The 20,280-nt window shown below is 45.7% G+C and overlaps 1 non-coding gene across 1 annotated transcript; it reads left to right on the top strand.

Moving 5' to 3' along the window:
* Positions 1 to 630: 630 nt before the first annotated feature.
* TRNAM-CAU lies at positions 631 to 719 on the top strand. Its single transcript is given in 2 exon segments — positions 631 to 668; positions 684 to 719. It is a non-coding gene; the product is annotated as a tRNA-Met (tRNA).
* The last annotated feature ends 19,561 nt before the right edge of the window (positions 720 to 20,280 follow it).

Raw genomic sequence — 20,280 nt, 5'->3', positions numbered from 1 at the left:
TTTTCTTTTTTTTCGCAGGCCCATGAAAGAAAGCCCTAGCCTCACGTTTCTAGCAATTTTTTTGGACCAAAGTCTCTTAGCACAAGACCTTTTGTAAATGCTATAGCGTGCTATAACGGAGTTATAGCAGGCTATTTAAAACAGTGGTTCTGCTGCAACAACCGTTGATGATTGATTCCTAGTCTCTGGCTAGGGCGGCCTACTACTACATTTCGTAAGCACACCATTGGGTCTAGTTTACAAATGGCAAATTCTGTTCTTTTTTACAGAAGATTTGGCCAGACATAGTTGCTGCATAAGTAAGCGCACAGTTAGTTATTTCTGTATCAATGCAATGACGAGCCGCATTCCATTCAGCGCTGTACCAAATTGGTTACTACGATATTAGGTTGCGACTTGGATTATTTCCGCTTGGTGCTAGGAAGGATCTGTTGTTATCTTAAGTTAGCATATTGTAGTATGGGTGTTGGACTTTCTGATGCAACTTAATGTTTGTAGTTCCTTTCTCCATTCTTCAACTCTAAATTTGACGATGGATGAACCAGCTGATTTGGAAAGTGTTGATCTTTGCTTAATCTAAACCCACGGAATTGTTATGAAGAGATGTTATTTCTCCACTAATCCAACAAAGGGGTGGTGGCGCAGTTGGCTAGCGCGTAGGTCTCATAGCTATAACGTGAGTGATCCTGAGGTCGAGAGTTCGAGCCTCTCTCACCCCACCTAAAATTGGCCTTGTGATGATGAAATGCTCCGTGACAACTTGGGTCGTAACACCTACATCTGAATCATCAGGTGAAATTGAGAAAATCTGAACCCGGTCTCCTTTTTTTCTTTTTTTCGAAGGCCCGTGAAAGAAAGCCCTAGCATCAAATTTATAGCAAATTGTTTGGACCAAAGTCTCTTAGCACAAGACCTTTTGTAAACGCTATAGCGTGCTATAACGGAGCTATAGCGGGCTAATTAAAACAGCGGTTCTGCTGCAGCGGCCATTGATGATCGATTCCAAGTCGCTGGCTAGGGCGGCCTACTACTACATTTCGTAAGCACATCATTGGGTCTAGTGTACAAATGCCAATTTCTGTTCTTGTTTACGGAAGATTTGGCCGGACATAGTTGCTGCATAAGTAAGCGCATAGTTAGTTATATCTGTATCAGCACAATGACGAGCCGCAGTCGATTCAGTGTTGTACCAAATTGGTTACTAAGATATTAGGTTGCGACTTGGATTATTTCCGCTTGGTGCTAGGAAGGATCTGTTGTTATCTTAAGTTAGCATATTGTAGTATGGGTGTTGGACTTTCTGATGCAACTTAATGTATGTAGTTCCTTTCTCCATTCTTCAACTCTAGATTTGACAATGGATGAACGAGCTGATTTGGAAAGTGTTGATCTTTGCTTAATCTGAACCCACGGAATTGTTATGAAGAGATGTTATTTCTCCACTAATCCACCAAAGGGGTGGTGGCATAGTTGGCTAGCGCGCAGGTCTCATAGCTATAATGTGAGTGATCCTGAGGTCGAGAGTTCTAACCTCTCTCACCCCACCTAAAATAGGCCTTGTGATGATTGTCAGTGTCAAAACCAGTGGATCTCGGGTAGGGGATCCCAAGCTGTGCGTCTTAGGATCAATGGTAACATGAACACGAGATTTTACCCAGCCTCGGGCTCTCTTGATGAGATAATACCCTACATGTTGCTTGATTGACTATAATGAGTATAGGGGTTACAAGAGTTGATCTACCTCGAGATCATATGTTGTGGTCTAAACCCTGGAGGTATGATGAGTAATGTCATAATCTATCGACTAGCCTGGCCTCGGTTTATATAACATACCAGAGGCCTAGGATAACAAGAGTCCTAGCCGAATACGCCAGTGGGGAGGAGTCCTTGTCTTGATCACCAAGTATTGTGGAATCTTCCTTGTATGCGGCAACTGTCCGAACTGGCCCATGAGTATACGGCCATGGGGGTCCTCGACCCAATCTAACTGATCGGGAGACGACGTGGTGAGTACCCCCTAGTCCAGGACACCGTCAGTAGCCCCCTGAACCGGTCTTCAAGTTGAGGACGCTCCTCGATTCTTCCGAATTGTTCTTCATCTTCAGTCGTCGGTCTTGAAAACTGGTTCAACAAATCTTCTCATCTTCGATCTTGAGGATCGCGAAGTAAATCCGAAGAGTTTACATGTCGGGTATTCGAGGAGCCCCTTTAAGTTTCTGGCCTTTATCAATGCCTTGTTATTACTATGCCACACCCCGGGTTTGAAGTTGTTCCCGGGCGGCAGTGTCCTCTTGTGTCCGAGCTCCAACGCCGAACTACATTCGAGGTGTCTTTTGCAGCTGAGCGCCAACAACGGACTGCTTCCAAGCTCCAACACCGGAATGTATCCGAGCTCCAACGTCGGACTGTGTCCAGGCTCCAACGCCGGACTATATCCGAGCTCCAACACCATATTATATACGAGGTGTCATAGATCACCTTGGTTCAAAAAAGTTGAAATAGTTTAGCTAAGATTAATATCGGAAATGCCCTCTAAGGAGCCAGCCACTGGCGCCCGAGCTTTATGTCGGACTGCTTCTGGGGTGGTGCACCACCTTGGCCACGGGTTGATTTTTATGAATTTAATTCTGAATTGTGCAATGTAATCTCTGACAAGATGTATAGCCAGTATATGTATATCAGTAACCCTTAAGGTGCATATTGGCCTAATATCCGGGATGCACCTGAAGGAAAAAATCAAACCGCTGACCCTAGTAGCCGTGAGACTCAGGTCGATGCGTAAAATTAGCCTGAGGATCAATTCCCAGCTCGGTAGCATACTTAGGAATGAAAATGCGGTGTGCGAAGTCCTCGAGACTCAGGTTGGGTGCGGCCGACCAAACTGAGGATAATAATCTCCTCAAAAACTATATTGCACTTTAAATTTTCTGCATTGGATTGTCAATGCAGTAGCCCCCGAGACACTGGTCGGGTGGCGACACCAGATCAGGGGATCGATGTACCCCTTTAATAATTGTAAATAATAAGCATGAAGCCCAGTAGCCCCCGATCCTTAATGTGGGCACGGGTGGCCGAATTAAGGATCGATATCTAGAGTAAAATCACAAATTATGTGTAATGATTCTATGTATCCAAGTACTTTTCATCATCAATACTCGGATGCGCATTGTACAAAACTTTGTCGACCGGCCATCGACTTCAACCTCCTCGGCCAGTAGCCGGGGAGTGTTTGTCCCACTTTATAAAGCCTTTATGAGGGCAAAGATTGTTGGGGAACGTTGCAGAAAATTAAAATTTTTCCTACGGTTTCACCAAGATCCATCTATGAGTTCATCTAAGCAACGAGTCAAGGGGAAGAGTTTGCATCTACATACCACTTGTAGATCGAGTGCGGAAGCGTTCAAGGGGATGGTGATGATGGGGTCGTACTCGTCGTGATTCGGATCACCGATGACCAAGTGCTGAACGGATAGCACCTCCGCGTTCAACACACGTACGGGACGGTCGACGTCTCCTCCGTCTTGATCCAGCAAGGAGGAAGGAGAGGTTGAGGAAGGCAGCTCCAAGAGCAGCACGACGCCGTGGTGCAGTTGGTGCAGCAGTATTCTGACAGAGCTTCGCCGAGCACGTACGGAGGAGGAGAGGTGTTGGGGAGGGGAGGGGCTGCGCCTTGAGTTGTGGTGTTCATCAGCCCTCCCCTCACCCCTCTATATATAGAGGAAGGGGCAAGGGGGCCGGCCCTCTAGGGGAAACCCTAGAGGGGGCGGCGGCCAAAGGGTGGGGGGCTTGCCCCCCAAGCAAGGGGGTGCGCCCCCTTTAGGGTTTCCCCCCCAACCCTAGGCGCATGGGCCCAAGGGGGGGCGTGCCAAGCCCACTAGGGGCTGGCTGCTATCCCTACGCAGCCCAAGTGGCCCCCCGAGAGGGGTGGTCCCTCCCGGTGGACCCCCGGAACCTTTCCGGTGGTCCCGGTACAATACCGGTATGACCCTGAAACTTTCCGGTGCCCGTTTAACAACTTCCCATATATAAAACTTTACCTCCGGACCATTCCGGGACTCCTCGTGACGTCCCGGATCTCATCCGGGACTCCGAACAACATTCGGTAATCACATACTTGTCTTCCTGATAACCCTAGCGTCACCGAACCTTAAGTGTGTAGACCCTACGGGTTCGGGAGACATGCAGACATGACCGAGACTCTCCGGTCAATAACCAACAGCGGGATCTGGATACCCATGTTGGCTCCCACATGCTCCTCGATGATGTCATCGGATGAACCATGATGTCGAGGATTCGATCAAACCCCGTATACAATTCCCTTTGTCAATCGGTACGTTACTTGCCCGAGACCCGATCGTCGGTATCCCAATACCTTGTTCAGTCTTGTTACTGGCAAGTCACTTTACTCGTACCGTAATGCATGATCCCCTGACCAAACACTTGGTCACCTTGAGCTCATTATGATGATGCATTACCGAGTGGGCCCAGAGATACCTCTCCGTCATACGGAGTGACAAATCCCAGTCTCGATCCGTGTCAACCCAACAGACACTTTCGGAGATACCTGTAGTGCACCTTTATAATCACCCAGTTACGTTGTGACGTTTGGTACACCCAAAGCACTCCTACGATATCCGGGAGTTACACGATCTCATGGTCGAAGGAAGAGATACTTGACATTGGAAAAGCTCTAGCAAACGAACTAACCGACCTTTGTGCTATGCTCAGAATTGGGTCTTGTCCATCACATCATTCTCCTAATGATGTGATCCCGTTATCAACGACATCCAATGTCCATAGCCAGGAAACCATGACTATCTGTTGATCACAACGAGCTAGTCAACTAGAGGCTTACTAGGGACATATTGAGGTCTATGTATTCACACGTGTATTACGATTTCCGGATAATACAGTTATAGCATGAATAAAAGACTATTATCATGAACAAAGAAATATAATAATAATACTTTTATTATTGCCTCTAGGGCATATTTCCAACAGTCTCCCACTTGCACTAGAGTCAATAATCTAGTTACATTGTGATGAATCGAACACCCATAGAGTTCTGGTGTTGATCATGTTTCGCTCGCGAGAGAGGTTTAGTCAACGGATCTGCGACATTCAGATCCGTATGTACTTTGCAAATTTCTATGTCTCCACCTTGAACATTTTCACGGATGGAGTTGAAATGACGCTTGATGTGCCTGGTCTTCTTGTGAAATCTGTGCTCCTTCGCAAGGGCAATAGCTCCAGTATTGTCACAGAAAAGTTTGATCGGCCCCGACGCATTGGGTATGACTCCTAGGTCGGTGATGAACTCCTTCACCCAAATAGCTTCATGCGCTGCCTCCGAGGCTGCCATGTACTCCGCTTCACATGTAGATCCCGCCACGACGCTCTGCTTGCAGCTGCACCAGCTTACTGCTCCTCCATTCAACATATACACGTATCCGGTTTGTGACTTAGAGTCATCCAGATCTGTGTCGAAGCTAGCGTAGACGTAACCCTTTACGATGAGCTCTTCGTCACCTCCATAAACGAGAAACATGTCCTTCGTCCTTTTCAGGTACTTTAGGATATTCTTGACCGCTGTCCAGTGTTCCTTGCCGGGATTACTTTGGTATCTTCCTACCAAACTTACGGCAAGGTTTACATCAGGTCTGGTACATAGCATGGCATACATAATAGATCCTATGGCCGAAGCATAGGAGATGACACTCATCTCTTCTTTATCTTTTGCCGTGGTCGGGCATTGAGCCGAGCTCAATCTCACACCTTGCAATACAGGCAAGAATCCCTTCTTAGACTGATCCATTTTGAACTTCTTCAAAATCTTATCAAGGTATGTGCTTTGTGAAAGACCTATGAGGCGTCTCGATCTATTTCTATAGATCTTGATGCCTAATATATAAGCAGCTTCTCCAAGGTCCTTCATTGAAAAACACTTATTCAAGTAGGCCTTAATGTTGTCCAAGAATTCTATATCATTTCCCATCAGGACTATGTCATCTACATATAATATGAGAAATGCTACAGAGCTCCCACTCACTTTCTTGTAAACGCAAGCTTCTCCATAAGTCTGCATAAACCCAAACGCTTTGATCATCTCATCAAAGCGAATATTCCAACTCCGAGATGCTTGCACCAGCCCATAAATGGATTGCTGGAGCTTGCATACTTTATTAGCATTCTTAGGATCGACAAAACCCTCCGGCTGTATCATATACAGTTCTTCCTTAAGATGCCCGTTAAGGAATGCTGTTTTGACGTCCATCTGCCATATCTCATAATCATAGTATGCGGCAATTGCTAACATGATTCGGACGGACTTAAGCTTCGCTACGGGAGAGAATGTCTCATCGTAGTCAATCCCTTGAACTTGCCGATAACCCTTAGCGACAAGTCGAGCTTTATAGATGGTGACATTACCATCCGCGTCCGTCTTCTTCGTAAAGATCCATTTATTTTCTATCGCTCGCCGATCATCGGGCAAGTCAGTCAAAGTCCATACTTTGTTTTCATACATGGATTCTATCTCGGATTTCATGGCTTCAAGCCATTTGTTGGAATCTGGGCCCGCCATCGCTTCTTCATAGTTCGAAGGTTCATCGTTGTCTAACAACATGATTTCTAGGACAGGGTTGCCGTACCACTCTGGTGCGGAACGTGTCCTTGTGGACCTACGAAGTTCAGTAGCAACTTGATCCGAAGTACCTTGATCATCATCATTATTTTCCTCTTCAGTTGGTGTAGGCATCACAGGAACATCTTCCTGAGCTGCACTACTGTCCCGCTCACGAGGTAGTACTTCATCGAGTTCTACTTTCCTCCCACTTACTTATTTCGAGAGAAACTCTTTTTCTAGAAAGGATCCGTTCTTAGCGACAAAGATCTTGCCCTCGGATCTTAAGTAGAAGGTATACCCAATGGTTTCCTTAGGGATCCTATGAAGACGCATTTTTCCGACTTGGGTTCGAGCTTCTCAGGTTGAAGTTTCTTGACATAAGCATCGCATCCCCAAACTTTCAGAAATGACAGCTTAGGTTTCTTCCCAAACCATAATTCATACGGTGTCGTCTCAACGGATTTTGACGGTGCCCTATTTAAAGTGAATGTAGCTGTCTCTAGAGCGTATCCCCAAAATGATAGTGGTAAATCGGTAAGAGACATCATAGACCGCACCATATCTAATAGAGTGCGATTACGACGTTCGGACACACCGTTACGCTGAGGTGTTCCAGGCGGCGTGAGTTGTGAAACGATTCCACATTTCCTTAAGTGTGTACCAAATTCGTGACTTAAGTATTCTCCTCCACGATCTGATCGTAGGAATTTTATCTTTCGGTCACATTGATTCTCTACCTCATTCTGAAATTCCTTGAACTTTTCAAAGGTCTCAGACTTGTGTTTCATTAAGTAGACATACCCATATCTACTTAAGTCATCAGTGCGAGTGAGAACATAACGATATCCTCCGTGAGCCTCAACGCTCATTGGACCGCACACATCGGTATGTATGATTTCCAACAAGTTGGTTGCTCGCTCCATTGTTCCGGAGAACGGAGTCTTGGTCATCTTGCCCATGAGGCATGGTTCGCATGTGTCAAATGATTCATAATCAAGAGACTCTAAAAGTCCATCAGCATGGAGCTTCTTCATGTGCTTGACACCAATGTGACCAAGGCGGCAGTGCCACAAGTATATGGGACTATCGTTATCAACTTTACATCTTTTGGTATTCACGCTATGAATATGTGTAACACTACGTTCGAGATTCATTAAGAATAAACCATTGACCATCGGAGCATGACCATAAAACATATCTCTCATATAAATCGAACAACCATTATTCTCAGACTTAAATGAGTAGCCATCTCGTATTAAACGAGATCCAGATACAATGTTCATGCTCAAACTTGGCACCAAATAACAATTATTAAGGTTCAAAACTAATCCTGTAGGTAAATGTAGAGGTAGCGTGCCGACGGCGATCACATCGACTCTGGAACCATTCCCGACGCGCATCGTCACCTCGTCCTTCGCCAGTCTCCGCTTATTCCGTAGCTCCTGCTGTGAGTTACAAATATGAGCAACGGCACCGGTATCAAATACCCAGGAGTTACTACGAGTACTGGTAAGGTACACATCAATTACATGTATATCGAATATACCTTTAGTGTTGCCGGCCTTCTTATCCGCTAAGTATTTGGGGCAGTTCCGCTTCCAGTGACCCTTCCCCTTGCAATGAAAGCACTCAGTCTCAGGCTTGGGTCCATTCTTTGACTTCTTCCCGGCAACTGGCTTACCGGGCGCGGCAACCTCTTTGCCGTCCTTCTTGAAGTTCTTCTTACCCTTGCCCTTCTTGAACTTAGTGGTCTTATTGACCATCAACACTTGATGTTCTTTCTTGATTTCAACCTCTGCTGACCTCAGCATAGAAGATACTTCAGGAATGGTCTTTACCATCCCCTGCATATTGTAGTTCATCACAAAGCTCTTGTAGCTTGGTGGGAGCGACTGAAGGATTCTGTCAATGACTGCCTCATCAGGGAGGTTAATATTCAGCTGGGTCATACGGTTGTGCAACCCAGACATCTTGAGTATGTGCTCACTGACAGAACTATTTTCCTCCATCTTAAAACTATAGAACTTGTCGGAGATGTCATATCTCTCGACCCGGGCGTGAGCTTGGAAAACTAGTTTCAGCTCCTCGAACATCTCATATGCTCCGTGATGCTCAAAACGCTTTTGGAGCCCCGGTTCTAAGCTGTAAAGCATGCCGCACTGAACGAGGGAGTAATCATCAGCACGAGAGTGCCAAGCATTCATAATGTCTTGGTTCTCTGGGACGGGAGCGTCACCTAGCGGTCCTTCTAGGACATATTGTTTCCTGGCAGCTATGAGGATGATCCTCAGGTTTCGGACCCAGTCCGTATAGTTGCTTCCATCATCTTTCAGCTTGGTTTTCTCTAGGAACGCGTTGAAGTTCATGTTGACATGAGCGTTGGCCATTTGATCTACAAGACATATTTGCAAAGGTTTTAGACTAAGTTCATGATAATTAAGTTCTAATCAAATTATGAACTCCCACTCAGATTAGACATCCCTCTAGTCATCTAAGTGTTACACGATCCGAGTCGACTAGCCCGTGTCCGATCATCACGTGAGACGGACTAGTCATCATCAGTGAACATTCTCATGTTGATCGTATCTTCCATATGACTCGTGTTCAACCTTTCGGTCTCCGTGTTTCGAGGCCATGTCTGTACATGCTAGGCTCGTCAAGTTAACCCTAAGTGTTTTTGCTGCGTAAAACTGTCTTACACCTGTTGTATGTGAACGTAAGAATCCATCACACCCGATCATCACGTGGTGCTTAGAAGCGACGAACTTTAGCAACGGTGCACAGTTAGGGGAGAACACTTCTTGAAATTGTTGTAAGGGATCATCTTATTTACTACCGTCGTCCTAAGTAAACAAGATGCATAAACATAATAAACATCACATGCAATTATATAAAGTAGTGACATGATATGGCCAATATCATATAGCTCCTTTGATCTTCATCTTCGGGGCTTCCATGATCATCTTGTCACCGGCATGACACCATGATCTCCATCATCATGATCTCCATCATCGTGTCTTCATGAAGTTGTCACGCCAACGACTACTTCTACTTCTATGACTAACGCGTTTAGCAATAAAGTAAAGTAGTTTACATGGCGTTCTTCAATGACACGCAGGTCATACAAAAAATAAAGACAACTCCTATGGCTCCTGCCGATTGTCATACTCATCGACATGCAAGTCGTGAATCCTATTACAAAGAACATGATCTCATACATCACAATTCATCATTCATCACAACTTCTGGCCATATCACATCACATGATCAATCGCTGCAAAAACAAGTTAGACGTCCTCTAATTGTTGTTGCATCTTTTACGTGGCTGCAATTGGGTTCTAGCAAGAACATTTTCTTACCTACGAATAACCACAACGTGATTTTGTCAACTTCTATTTACCCTTCATAAGGACCCTTTTCATCGAAACTGCTCCAACTAAAGTGGGAGAGACAGACACCCGCCAGCCACCTTATGCAACTAGTGCATGTCAATCGGTGGAACCGGTCTCACGTAAGCGTACGTGTAAGGTTGGTCCGGGCCGCTTCATCCCACAATGCCGTTGAAGCAAGAAAAGACTAGTAGTGGCAAGTAAGTTGACAAGATCCACGCCCACAACAAAATTGTGTTCTACTCGTGCAAAGAGAACTACGCATAAACCTGGCTCATGATGCCACTGTTGGGGAACGTTGCAGAAAATTAAAGAAATTTTTCCTACGGTTTCACCAAGATCCATCTATGAGTTCATCTAAGCAACGAGTCAAGGGGAAGAGTTTGCATCTACATACCACTTGTAGATCTAGTGCGGAAGCGTTCAAGGGGATGGTGATGATGGGGTCGTACTCGTCGTGATTCGGATCACCGATGACCAAGTGCTGAACGGACAGCACCTCCGCGTTCAACACACGTACGGGACGGTCGACGTCTCCTCCGTCTTGATCCAGCAAGGAGGAAGGAGAGGTTGAGGAAGGCAGCTCCAAGGGCAGCACGACGGCGTGGTGCAGTTGGTGCAGCAGTATTCCGACAGAGCTTCGCCGAGCACGTACGGAGGAGGAGAGGTGTTGGGGAGGGGAGGGGCTGCGCCTTGAGTTGTGGTGTTCAGCAGCCCTCCCCTCACCCCTCTATATATAGAGGAAGGGGCAAGGGGGCCGGCCCTCTAGGGGAAACCCTAGAGGGGGGCGGCGGCCAAAGGGTGGGGGGCTTGCCCCCCAAGCAAGGGTGTGCGCCCCCTTTAGGGTTTCCCCCCCAACCCTAGGCGCATGGGCCCAAGGGGGGGGGGCGTGCCAAGCCCACTAGGGGCTGGCTTCTATCCCTACGCAGCCAAAGTGGCCCCCCGAGAGGGGTGGTCCCTCCCGGTGGACCCCCGGAACCTTTCCGATGGTCCTGGTACAATACCGGTATGACCCCAAAACTTTCCGGTGCCCGTTTAACAACTTCCCATATATCAAACTTTACCTCCGGACCATTCCAGGACTCCTCGTGACGTCCGGGATCTCATCCGGGACTCCGAACAACATTCGGTAATCACATACTTGTCTTCCTGATAACCCTAGCGTCACCGAACCTTAAGTGTGTAGACCCTATGGGTTCGAGAGACATGCAGACATGACCGAGACTCTCCGGTCAATAACCAACAGCGGGATTTGGATACCCATGTTCGCTCCCACATGCTCCTCGATGATGTCATCGGATGAACCACGATGTCGAGGATTCGATCAAACCCCGTATACAATTCCCTTTGTCAATCGGTACGTTACTTGCCCGAGACCCGATCGTCGGTATCCCAATACCTTGTTTAGTCTCGTCACCGGCAAGTCACTTTACTCGTACCGTAATGCATGATCCCGTGACCAAACACTTGGTCACCTTGAGCTCATTATGATGATGCATTACCGAGTGGGCCCAGAGATACCTCTCCGTCATACGGAGTGACAAATCCCAGTCTTGATCCGTGTCAACCCAACAGACACTTTCGGAGATACCTGTTGTGCACCTTTATAATCACCCAGTTACGTTGTGACGTTTGGTACACCCAAAGCACTCCTACGGTATCCGGGAGTTACACGATCTCATGGTCGAAGGAAGAGATACTTGACATTGGAAAAGCTCTAGCAAACGAACTAACCGACCTTTGTGCTATGCTTAGAATTGGGTCTTGTCCATCACATCATTCTCCTAATGATGTGATCCCGTTATCAACGACATTCAATGTCCATAGCCAGGAAACCATGACTATCTGTTGATCACAACGAGCTAGTCAACTAGAGGCTTACTAGGGACATATTGAGGTCTATGTATTCACACGTGTATTATGATTTTCGGATAATACAGTTATAGCATGAATAAAAGACTATTATCATGAACAAAGAAATATAATAATAATACTTTTATTATTGCCTCTAGGGCATATTTCCAACAAAGATTTACGGCAAACAAGGCAATCCGGCCATACGGTTTTATAAACAAAGGTGCGTAGAGAGACATGTTATATCATTGTTCTAACATAAGAAACATCATCCAAAGAAAATAGTCCCGCTATCGGTTCCTTTCTTTGGGTTGTCATGCTAAGCATGATCATGAAACCTCAGCTCCGATCAATGTGGGAGGAAAATACTGAGGATTTAGTTCGGGGAAAGCTTCCAAACTCTATGGTCTAGATGAACCCAAAGTTTCACTTTCCTTGCGACCGTTTATAATCTAAAAGTGGCCCATCGTCGGCTTTCACCCCCTTATAGATGCTACGCAGGGTGTTTCCGAAATAACAAAACAACCCTTAGCCGACGTCTCGGTGCCCGAAGGCGGTTGTGTTGGCGAAAACAAGGCAATCAGATATGCGGGCTTTATAACTTTCACTTAGTCATAGGATCTTAAAGCTGGGAGGCCAGCAAGTAGCCCCCCGCTTAGTGTTCGGCGACAGCCGAGGTCAAGCCGTAAACACTTTGGCCAATGGTATGAATGGCCCGTCATTTAACATAGTCATCGGATTGCTGACCAGTTTACGCTTATTGTGGCAGTCAGTTTTTGGCTTTCTCTACTGCGGTGCTTAACCATGCGAGCTGGAAGCACAATCGCAGTGGTTCTCCCTTTGTGCACCTAGCCGAACAAAGCGGAAAATAGGAGGCAAGCACAGGAGCCGGGCAACCCAACTATTGACCGAAGACACAATTCGAAACTGATGCATATATAGTAATATCCGGGAATTTTTGCCGAATCTCTAAAGGTGTCTGGCATTGCACTGCAAGACTTATGCGGAAAACACACAAATAGTTTAAAAGTGCCATAAACTTGGAAAACCAAGAAACGTCAGTAAAAACTTGACGTCCGAACAAGATCAAGTGTTCAGTGCCAATCCGAAAATTGGTCTTAGAAATAAATTGTGCTTCTGTCGTGCTTTAACATGACACATCCTATCTCAAGACTTCAAGCGGGTCAGCCTACGGCTTCAACCTCCTATCCCGAAGGCGGAGTACTTTTCTCTAGGCCAGCTTTAGCAAACTTTAGCGGCTTTGAGAGGGAAATCCGGCTAGTGACCACACACTCGTGTTGAAAATAGGAGTGATAGAAAAAAGACTTTGCAACGACTAGGAAGAAGAACACTTATTATAAAACAGCTCACATAATTTTAAGAGCCACCGAGTGACTTGGGTAAAAGAATTTTATGTATAATGATTGTATGTACCGAAGTACTTATATCATATATGTGTGCACCCGAACTTTAAAAGTGTCTTAACCGACCATCGGCTTCTCCCTCTTCGGTCGAGGACTGAAAAGTGTTATGTACTCCACCTGTCGAGAATATCGACGGTGTTTCCGATAACCAGGCAATCAGGCCATAAGGCTGTAACAGACAAAGCGCGCTCCGGGAACTTATTCTATATTACTAACAAAGTGTAAGAAGCATCTTCAATGAAAATAGTACCCCCACCGATACCTTTCTTCAGTGCTCATTGTCATTATGAGACTTGTGCAATAGATTTTTTGTACTCATGAGTTCCGTTGTGTGCCGACAAGGATTGAAAACAATAAAAGCGCTAGCTTTCGGCTTCACCCAGTCTGAGGTCAGATCTCGGACGACTCAATCGTGACAATCACAGAGGTATTCCCTTTACTCCCTAGCCGAACAATCGGGAACGTAGGGGTAAGCACAGGAGCCAGGCAACCCAACTTGCAGAACAACTTAAGTCAATATGGTGCATATTGTGGCGTAATACACGAACAAGGAACGAAGTCGTACAAGTATAATCATATGCAAGAGGAAAAGCTCCATCAAGGGATCCCCCAAATAAATGGGGTATTTGAATATGTGTGTCACAAACAAAGTTATGACAAGGAATTTTTTCGCAAACAACTTTTTGCCAAAAAAGTTATAATGCTTGGTCGAGCCAAACAAAAATTTAAACTGGAAGTTTGTGAGCATAAGAGCGACTTAGCTGGTTAATGTGTTCGGCATTGATGGCGCGGTCCGAGCTTGATGCGGGACAAGGTTCCAGCCTCTTAGGCTGGTCCCCAGGTGGCCGAGCAGAGAGTTCGTCACTCTGAGAAGATGAGGCCCTCAGTCCAGCCATAGTAATGGAATAGGTCGGCGCGCCAAGGCGACAACACAATTCAGTCAAAGGAGGTGACAGCGCGGCTCAGTCTGAGTCAATTGGCTGCACAGAAAAAATAGTGCAAACCAAAGACAAATAAAGATAATAATGTATATATATAAAAAAATTCTTCTACTTATTTAATACAAGTGAAGTAAATAATGAAAGAGATATGGCTTGAGCGTCGAGGTCAATGTCGATGCAGGGCGTGATGTGGTAAAGGCGTGGCAAAGCCCGAATTCATAGGTCGGTCCAAGTTCCAGATACGGTGTTCGCCAAACTATATACGAAAACTGACCGAACCACCACGCGATCGTCGTTAATGCGGCCACCATTTGATAGGCCTGTGTATAGATGATGGAACAAAGCAGAGTAATAATTCCTTGGGAAAAATAAACCCAAACAAGCAAAAATTGATGGGATTGATAGCACCTGGTTTATTTGTTGTAGCATTCCAAAGAAAAGTGACTCTCAAAATTGGGAATCGATCCGCACACCCATTGCCTGATGGGTGATAAAGCGACGGCACGACGAAGTTGGCAAAGGTTGGCTCGCCGAGGCAAAGCCCGTGGTCCAGCTAATGTGATGAAGTCGGTCGGCCGGTGACGCCGGAGTCTCCGAGGTAAGTTGATGAAGGGATGACGAAGCCCCCAGTCCAGGCGAGGAGACTGAGCAGGTCGGTGAGGAGATGTCTCAGCCGAGGTGTTGAAGTAGTTCGGCGTGATGGACATCGGCTCGATGAAGCAACAGTTCGGCCATGCCGATGCAAGTCGTAGCTTGTGACGTGATCAATGCTGGCTTGATGAAGTGACCGTGCAGCGATGCCGGTGTGCCCGCTCCGTGTAATCCGTGGGGCGGCGATGTTGGTGACGATTTATCCTTCGCGATGCCGAACTATTGTTCGGCTGGTCGAGATGATGATCCGAAGAAGTTGAGCTCGGCTCAACAAAGCGACGACGTGTCTAGCACAGGTCGGCCGCCGTGGAGTGATGTTGTCGGGCCGGTTTGACTCCGGTGCGATGGTGAAGATCGTATTGTAAAAATACTTTTAACATTAATGGGATGTGTTTGAGAATAAAACACAATGCCCCATACCAAAACTTCTTTCAAAAAGGATGTCCGAAATCCCGTTCATAAAGGAGATGAATTCAGGTCGGATTAGTTCTCGCGCAGAAAACAGATCCGAAAAGTGATGAACTAATCGGAAGGTTCCCGGAGTTTGTACAGTCGGATCGAGCTGAATTTTTGGCAGGTGGTAGATATGGGAATTACGCAGCCGATCAACGGTTGGATCTTGCAAAAGACGTCCGAGCTAGATGCTGGACACCCCGCTCCAAACTCGTCCGGATTCTTGTCCAGATTCAATAGGGCTCCGGTATATCGGAGATTGCCGGAGATTCCTCCATCGGAACTCGACGAAATTTTTGCAGGGTTGTTTTAGACTTAATTCCGCATAAGTCCACCAAAGCAATCGTTTAGGCGACACTCTAGGAGGCGGTGGCGGCGAATACGAGTTTGTTGTCCAGAAAAACAGCACGGTCGCCCGAGGGCAATGTTAACGCTGAGCCCCCGAGCTCCATGGACTCCTCCTCCATGATCTTGATAGAGATCGGAGTGGATGTCGATGAAGGCCCTCATCCGAACATGACGATCGGAGGTAGGGCGTAGTCCTCGGTCAAGCCAAGGTGACCAGTCGAGCTGGTGATGAAGAAACCGACGTTGCAGTTGACCTGCAGTCGAGCCATTGATCCTTTCGCCGATCACACATCGGAACTCTCAATGAAAGCACCAATATCGGTGTAAAAACCGGCGGATCTCGGGTAGGGGGTCCCAAGCTGTGCGTCTTAGGATCAATGGTAACATGAACAGCTTCGGGCTCTCTTGATGAGATAATACCCTACATGCTGCTTGATTGACTATAATGAATATAGGGGTTACAAGAGTTGATCTACCTCGAGATCATATGTTGTGGTCTAAACCCTGGAGGTGTGATGAGTAATGTCATAATCTATCGACTAGCCTGGCCTCGGTTTATATAATGTACCAGAGGCCTAGGATAACAAGAGTCCTAGCCGAATACGCCGGTGGGGAGGATTCCTTGTCTTGATCATCAAGTCTTCTGGAATCTTCCTTGTATGCAGCAACTGTTCGAACTGACCCATGAGTATACAGTCATGGGGGTCCTCGGCCCAATCTAACTAATCGGGAGACAATGTGGTGAGTACCCCCTAGTCCAGGACACCGTCAATGATGAAACGCTCGGTGACAACTTGGGTCATCACACCTACATCTGAATCATCAGTTGAAATTGAGCAAATCTGAACCTGGTCTCCTTTTTTTCTTTTTTTTGCAGGCCCATGAAAGAAAGCCCTAGCCTCAACTTTATAGAAAATTGTTTGGACCAAAGTCTCTTAGTGCAAGACCTTTTGTAAACGCTATATCGTGCTATAATGGAGCTATAGCAGGGTATTTAAAACAGTGGTTCTGCTGCGGCCGCCGTTGATGATTGATTCCAAGTCGCCGGCTAGGGCGGCCTACTACTACATTTCGTAAGCACACCATTGATTCTAGTTTAAAAATGCCAATTTCTGTTCTCGTTTACGGAAGATTTGGCCGGATATAGTTGCTGCATAAGTAAGCGCACAGTTAGTTATATCTTTATCAGCGCAATGACGAGCCACAGTCGCTTCAGCGCTGTACCAAATTGGTTACTAAGATATTAGGTTGCGACATGGATTATTTCCGCTTGGTGCTAGGAAGGATCTGTTGTTATCTTAAGTTAGCACATTGTAGTATGGGTGTTGGACTTTCTGATGCAACTTAATGTCTGTAGTTCCTTTCCCCATTCTTCAACTCTAGATTTGACGATGGATGAACCAGCTGATTTGGAAAGTGTTGATCTTTGCTTAATCTGAACCCATGAAATTGTTATGAAGAGATGTTATTTCTCCATTAATCCAACAAAGGGGTGGCGACGCAGTTGGCTAGCCCGTAGGTCTCATAGCTATGACGTGAGTGATCCTGAGGTCGAGAGTTCGAGCCTCTCTCACCCGACCTAAAATTGGCCTTGTGATGACGAAACGCTCGGTGACAACTTGGGTCGTTACACCTACATCTGAATCATCAGGTGAAATTGAGAAAATCTGAACCGGTCTTTTTTTTTCTTTTTTTTTCGCAGGCCCATGAAAGAAAGCCCTAACCTCAACTTTATAGCAAATTGTTTAGACCAAAGTCTCTTAGCGCAAAACCTTTTGTAAACGCTATAGCGTGCTATAATGGAGCTATAGTGGGCTATTTAAAATAGTGGTTCTGCTGCAGCCGCTGTTGATGATTGATTCCAAGTCGGAGAGCAAAGTACACTATCTTCAAGTTACTGTTGCTGATTCACCAGAGGCCTATGCTTTGGCACATCAAGTTAAAGAACCGAATTTGTGAAAATTGAACTGTGAAGTTGGTTTGAGAGACTGATAAGCCCCTGATTCATTTGGCGAAACAACATGAGTGAATATCACTGAGCCGAGTGAAACCATCCAAAGTCCTTTTAGTATTTAACATTGCCATCTCTCATTCTTTGCTCTGTAGTTTCTCGAAACAGGCTAGGTTCATATCAAATATATTACCAGACGTTAAGATGCACATCAAACATATTTAGCGATAACCATATTATCAGTAAATCGCATGAGACTTCATTACATTACAGCTCTTATTATATACTGTAGCAAAATAAGATGCACATAAACAGTCTGTCATTTATAATCAGACATCACAACACATCAAAGACTCAGATCATCATCACAGGACGGCTTCCGTGCAGCCTCCACAGTGAGTCTAGCCGTGCTTGGCCTTGGCCTTGCCGTGGCCGCCGCTCTTTATATGGACGGAGCTTCTGCTGCTGCACATATGGATTGTCGAACAAGCCTCTTTCTCCACTCTCCAGAGATGAGCTTCATTCTCAAAGAATCTTGTCTTGAAACAGGGGTGCTCTGCTCCGCTGCCATATCAAGACATTCTCAAAGAATCTTGTAATTTGAGACTGAGATGCTCTGCTCTGCTGCTCCGGTGCCCCTCTTGAAACAGGGGTGCTCTTCTCTTGAAACAGGGATTCTCGAACAAGCTTCTGGACTTCTGATCCATAAACCTCTATATTAGTACAATTCTGCAACGGTTACATTAGTGACACCATGTGAAATAACGACGAGTATATCAGTTGATCTACAAAACGACTTGATCCAATTAACTAGTAGTAACTGATACCGATGTACATTTCAGCACCCAACCGATCAAGGTGTATGTATTTTTTTTTAAAGGGGAATCGCCCCAGCCTCTGCATCAGAATGATGCATAGGCCAATATTATTAAAGAAAAAGATCCAACAAGAGTCTCCAAGTCTCACACGCTGTAGTAGACAAAAGCTCACGAAGAGCAAAACATGAAAAGCAAAGCCACAACCGGCTGGCATAAAAATATAGGAGCACTACATGCATATCCTATTACATGACCGTCGTCCAAACCGGTTGAAAATATCCCGTGCTACCATCTCCCATCGCGTAGACGCAGTAACCAAACGCTCCCTTGCCTCCGTCTGAGTGAGTAGCGACCACATACGGATCAACACGATGACCCTGAAGATAACCTGCAAAAAGTGAATGTTTGTTGTTCTGTTAAAAACCAGATCATTTCTGCAGTTCCAAACTGCCCAAAATAAAGCACAAACGCCTACACGAATGCGCCTCGCTGTATCGGAATCTATCCCATCAAGCCACGTCCCAAATAACGTGTTGATGAAGTTCGGCGGATTAATATTAAAAGCTATATGAACCGACCGCCGCAAAATTTGGGCCAGCGGACAATCAAGAAAAAGGTGTCTGACTGATTCGTTATGGTCGCAAAAGCTACATCTTGTAGAGCCAATCCAGTTACGTTTTGCCAAATTATCCTTAGTCAAAATGACTTGTTTATGCACAAATCACATAAACACTTTGATTCTCAAAGGAACCTTAACATTCCAGACATGCTTCGAGGTAGGAATCACGCTAGAGTAATAACATTCAGATACATGGATTTGACCGAGAACATTCCGTTCTTGTGAGTTTCCAACACAACTGATCTGGCTGTTGAGACAACTGGACATCCATCAATCTTCTCACAAGATGGAGCCAGGCTTCCCAACGGTTTCCCACTAGCGTCCTCCGAAAATGAATATTGAGTGGAGTGGAGTGCAAAACTGTTGCAATGTAAGCGTCTCTACGTTGAACAATGTTATACAAAGAAGGATATTGAAGTGCAAGGGGCTTCTCCCCAAGCCACGTATCCTCCCAGAACCTTGTAGCAGCTCCGTTACCGACTATGAACCTTGTCCTACTGAAAAAAGTGGTTTACCTCTCATCAGTTCTTTCCAAAATGGTGAATCAGTCGGCCTCACTGTCACCTGGGACAAGGTTTTAGAGTGAAGATACTTATTACGCAAGATCTGAGCGCAAGTGGCCTCCGTCTCGGTAGAAAGTTAAAACAACCACTTGCTAAGGAGACATCTGTTCTTAACTTCCAGATTCTCAATACCTAGACCCCCTTGGTCCTTCGGCCTAGAGATGATGTCCCATTTAGCAAGTCTATATTTTCGCTTAAGCTCATCACTCTGCCAAAAGAAACATGATCGATAGAAATTAAGCCTCTTCCTGACTCCAACCGGAACCTCAAAAAAGGATGGAAGAAACATAGGCATACTTGTGAGGACCGAATTAATAAGGATTAATCGTCCTTCGTATGACATGAGCTTTCCTTTCCAACAGCTCATTTTCTTCTCAAAACGATCCTCAATGAACTTCCATTCTCTATTGGTCAGCTTACGACGATGAATGGGTATACCTAAATATGTGAACGGTAAATCCCCTAATTCACATCCGAACAATTGTTTGTGGTCATCATTAGCTCTTTCGAAGCTGAACAATTCGCTCTTCTGGAAGTTAATTTTTAACCCGATCAATTGTTCAAATAAGCATAACATGAGCTTCATGTTTCGCTCTTTCGCCAAGTCGTGCTCCATGAAGATGATAGTATCATCAGCATATTGA

Source organism: Triticum dicoccoides, chromosome 6B, assembly GCF_002162155.2.
Source record: "Triticum dicoccoides isolate Atlit2015 ecotype Zavitan chromosome 6B, WEW_v2.0, whole genome shotgun sequence".
NCBI classification, from domain to species: Eukaryota; Viridiplantae; Streptophyta; class Magnoliopsida; order Poales; family Poaceae; genus Triticum; species Triticum dicoccoides.
Note: the sequence above shows the minus strand (reverse complement) of the source record. Positions and strands in the feature narration are given on the sequence as shown.